This window comes from Mandrillus leucophaeus, unplaced genomic scaffold, assembly GCF_000951045.1.
Source record: "Mandrillus leucophaeus isolate KB7577 unplaced genomic scaffold, Mleu.le_1.0 Scaffold144, whole genome shotgun sequence".
In the NCBI taxonomy this organism is placed as follows: Eukaryota; Metazoa; Chordata; class Mammalia; order Primates; family Cercopithecidae; genus Mandrillus; species Mandrillus leucophaeus.
This window is the reverse complement of record NW_012101410.1, coordinates 3,530,002-3,533,929: the sequence shown is the minus strand read 5'-3', so window position 1 is coordinate 3,533,929 and position 3,928 is coordinate 3,530,002.

Here is a 3,928-nt window from a genome sequence, read left to right as displayed (position 1 = left end):
TTAGGGAAACTACATTTGGCTCAAGGCCTCTTGCAGGTGCCTGGAATCTGGAGGGCTAAGAAAAGCTTAGGGTTGGATTGAATCGGTGATGGAGGTGGGGTACAGGGAGGATGGGAGTCGTCAGAAGTTTCCTCACTGATAACCCCAGTGGATGGGCACAGCCCAGTGTTAAGAATAGAGAAAGGAACTATTCCCTCATTTGCCTGTTCAGCTCAGGTCTGTGCTGGATGCTTTAATTCTACCTCCTTCTTATTAGTCAACACTAGAGGTATTGTATCCATAGTACATACAAGAAGAAACCAAGGTTCGAGAAGGTAAAGGAACTTGTCCAAAGTCACACAGCTTGTAAGTGACAAAGCCATGAGTCAACTAGGCTGGCATGACCCCCAAAGCCTCCTGATGGTGTGACCTCAGCCACAGGAGCAAAACTGCAGTCTTTCAAAAGCCCAGGATGGAGGAGGAGGAGAGACAGACATGACTTCAATGTGGGAGGAACTGGGTGCCCATGGGACCAAACCTCGGAGACACAGAGGGAAAGTCCAGTGGCCAGAGTTGGGGCTTGGACTCAGCTAGTTCACCGATGAGGCTGGCCACAGTGAGCCTCCAAGCTCCCTTGATGGGGCCCAGGTTAGCCTCTGGGCACTCAATGGTGAGCACACCTCAAGGGTCCCCACTTTTCTGAAGCTCACAGTTTAGGGGATCAAAGGATATCCCACAAATAATCACCTAAGAAAATAATTACAGTGAGGGTCATGACTACATGTAAGAGGAACACCTTATCTATGGGTGAGAGGACAGGGGCCGGGGAAAGGGAGCCTTTCTCAAATGTATTGCTTCCCTATGGCTGCTACAACAAAGTACTACAAACGCAGCAGCTTAAAACAACACAAACTTATTCTCTTTCAGTTCTGGAGGTCAGAAGTCCAAAGTAGGTCTCATTGAGCTAAAATCAAGGTCTTGGCAGGGCTGCATGTCTTCTGGAGGCTGTAAAGGAAAATCTGTTCCTTGCCTTTTCCAGCTATTAGAGGCCACCTGCATTAGCTCATGGCCTCCTTGCCATCTTCAAAGCCGGCAACCCACTGCTCTGACCTCTGCTTTCATTGCCACATCTTTTCCAACTCTAACATTCCCACCTTCACCTTACAAGAACCCTTGTGATTGGGCTCACCCAGGTCATCCAGGAACATCTTCCCATCTCAAGATGCTTACCTTAATCAGATCTGCAAAGTCCCTTTTGTCATTGCCAGGTAACATATTCATGAGTTTGGGGGATTAAGACATGTACATCTTTGGGGGCCTACCATACCAAGGAAGTGACCTCTAAAGCATAAACAGAAAGAGAAGAGTGAGTTCATTGAGCACAGTAAGCGAAGGAGGGTGGGAGAACATTCCAGAAGGGGAAACAGCAGGAACAAGGGTCCTGAGGCAGGAGGGAGGGTGGTGAGCTGGAGGACTTTGAAGAAGGCTGGTGTGTCCAGAGTGCAGAGGGCAGGGAGTGGGGAGTGGAGAGAGGGGGACATAAACGAGTGGGCTGGGATGGAGAGCAGGGCTTCCGTGGCCTTGGTCTTTCTCAAAGAAGAGTTGGAGTGCAATCAGATGTGTCTTTTGGACACACAGAGCTAGAAGTGGACACAGGGGGCCCTTTAGATGTGCGAGAGACTGGAAGCCACTTGGGCCATGGCTTAACAACTCCTGGCCCTTTTGCATACCACACATGAATTTTCATGTGCACCTTGCCCAGAAGCTTTGATGTTCATTTTTAAGTGGAAAATTCCAAACATTTACAAAAGTAGAGATAAAGGTTTACTGAAGGCCCTTGGATCCATCTTCCGGCTACAACAGCTGGTTAATTCATGGCGTGTCTCAGAACATCTATTTTCCCCCATGCCAGCACTATTTTGAAGCAAATCTCAGGTATCCTATTATTTTATCCAAATTCATTTCAGCTTGTATCTGTATATGCATAAGGACTCCTTAAGAATGAATAAACGTCTGAGAGTTAATAAGCCACAGTAGAGGCTCAGTACATAACTGTGGAAGGAGTGAAGGAATAATTATGTATTCTGACAGACTTACAGCAAGAATATTTCTTTCCCATTTTGTTCCAGATTTCAAAGCACTTTCCATGTCAAAATCTGCATCCCTTCCATGCAGAGGGCTTCTCTTCTTGTATCTGCCATGCTTACTCTGGCCCCACCTGGAGCCTTCTTCCGCCAAACTCTCAGCATGCCTGCTGTGGGTTGCAGGGGCTTGGGGGAAATGCATCCAATTTTCCAGAGGGGGCGATAAGGCCCCTGCTCCTGCTCAGCTCACAGACTGGCAGAAACTCTGAGAAGTGTTCCATCTAGTCAGTCTCTGGGCACTAGGGTACAAGGCCTTTTAAAAAGGACAAAAGATGTTCTTGCAACTGCAGCCCACATGCTGACACAGTTCATGTCAAGGACACCTGCATTTAGACTTTCTCCTTTCCAAATTCCTCTGCATTGCTGGGTAAGAGGGTAGGGGGTGGAGAGGCCCCTAATTACACCTTTCTTACAGTCTTTTCCTTCTGTGACTATTTCGAGGAGGAACAGAACGATGTTGACATCCCTCCTCTCAAATGAAGACACTCCTCAATGGTCTTTTCTGTTCCTCTCTCCAGAAAAGCCTTCTTTGTCTAGTGATGTTCTGTTTTCCTTATATATTGCTATGCAACCAAACCCCTAAATGTAATGGTTTAAATAACAATCATCTTATTAGTTCATAAGCTATGGGCAGAGTGGACAGGGCTCAGTGGGGGCATTTCTGCTCCATCTGCCATTCAACTAGTACCTGGTTTGTCCTGGAGGGCCCAAGTAGGCTTCATCCACATGTCTGGGGCTTGGTGGCCCAGGTGGACCCTACTCTCTTTCCATGTGGTCTCAGGGCCTCTCACTTGATCTCTCCAGCAAAATAGTCAGATGTCCTACATCATAAGTCAGGACTCCAAAATCACGTGATCCCAGAGACAAACTGGGAGCTGCCATCCCTGCAGACCTGGAAACTAGCACAGTATCACAATTCTACTATTATTATATTATTCTACTGGTCAAGGCAGTCAAGAATCTGACCCAGAATCAAAGCATAAGAACACAGACCCGTCTCTCAAGGGGAGGAATGTCAAAGAATGAGTGGCCACCTTTCATCCTCCACAGGTGAGGAGAGGAGAATGCGGATCTTTTGTGATCCCACGAAAATGCAACGACCCGACTTGTAGGAGCAGCCCCAGGAGAACTCTGAATGGAAGCACAATTTTCAGCATTCTGAGACCAAACTGCAGTCTTGTTACAGGGAAGTCCCTTAAGTGCTTATTGACCTTTCTCATCCACTGCCTTGGAAGGTAAGAGCAAAAATTGCTAAAAGCAGAGACAGAGTTAAAATAATAAATTGTGGATGCTTCTGAAGCTAAAAACAATGCCTTTGCTGGCTTCTAAAGAAAAAACTCTAGGGTTGGGTAATGGCTCACACCTCTAACCCCAGCACTTTGGGGGAGCTGAGGTGGGAGGATCGCTTAAGCCCAGGAGTTTGAGGCTGCAGTGAGCTATGATGCTGCCACTGCACTCCAGCCTGGATGACAGAGCAAGACTCTGCCTCTACAAAACGTGAATAAATAAAATCAAAAGCAAATCTCATGAATCAAGTTGATTCAAATCAAGAGCCTAGGCTAACGCCTAACTCCGTTGAAAGTGCTTCCATAGAATGGACCAGGGTATCACTTCTCTCTCTCTTTGACCTGAGCTCTGCCTCTAAAGCCCCAGCAATGGAGGGGAAGGGCTTTGTAAGTAGGCAGGCCTGGGCTGGAACCCTGGCCTTCTAGCATGGACTTCTATGATATGAGCTTGGGCAAGACATTTAACATTTCATGATAAATTACATGTGAAATGTAAATGTGAAATGGGAATTAAAAATA